Genomic DNA, 665 nt, shown 5'->3' on the forward strand with positions numbered 1-665 from the left:
TATATATATATATATATATATATATATATATATATATATGTGTGTGTGTGTGTGTGTGTGTGTGTGTGTGTGTATGTATGTATGTATGTATGTATGTATGCATGTATGTACATGTACATATGTTTGTATATATCTTTTATCTTTTATCTGTTTCAGTCATTTGACTGTCGCCATACTGGGGCACTGCCTTGACGGCTTTTAGTCGAACAATTGACCCCATGACTTTTTTAAGCCTAGCAGTTATCCTATCACTATCTGTTGCCGAACCGCTAGCTTACGGGAACATAAACACACCAGCACCGGTTGTTCAAGCAGTGTTGGAGGACAAACACAGACACAAACACACAGACACAGACACACACATACACACACACACACGCACACGCACACAGATATAGGGCTTTCTTCAGTTTCCTTCTATGAAATACACTTACACAATTATAACCTCTATCTGGGGTTATAGTAGAAGACACTTGCCTAAGGTACCGTTCAGTGGAACTGAACCCGGAACTATGCGGTTGGGAAGGAAGCTTCTTACCTCGTAGCCACGGCCTGCGTGTATATGCGCGCGCGCGTGTTTTGTATATACATACATGCATATATGTACATATACGTATGTATATATGCATATATTTATATATCATTTATATATTATTTATATTATA

The sequence above is a fragment of the Octopus bimaculoides genome, chromosome 1 (genome assembly GCF_001194135.2).
Source record: "Octopus bimaculoides isolate UCB-OBI-ISO-001 chromosome 1, ASM119413v2, whole genome shotgun sequence".
Taxonomy (NCBI): domain Eukaryota; kingdom Metazoa; phylum Mollusca; class Cephalopoda; order Octopoda; family Octopodidae; genus Octopus; species Octopus bimaculoides.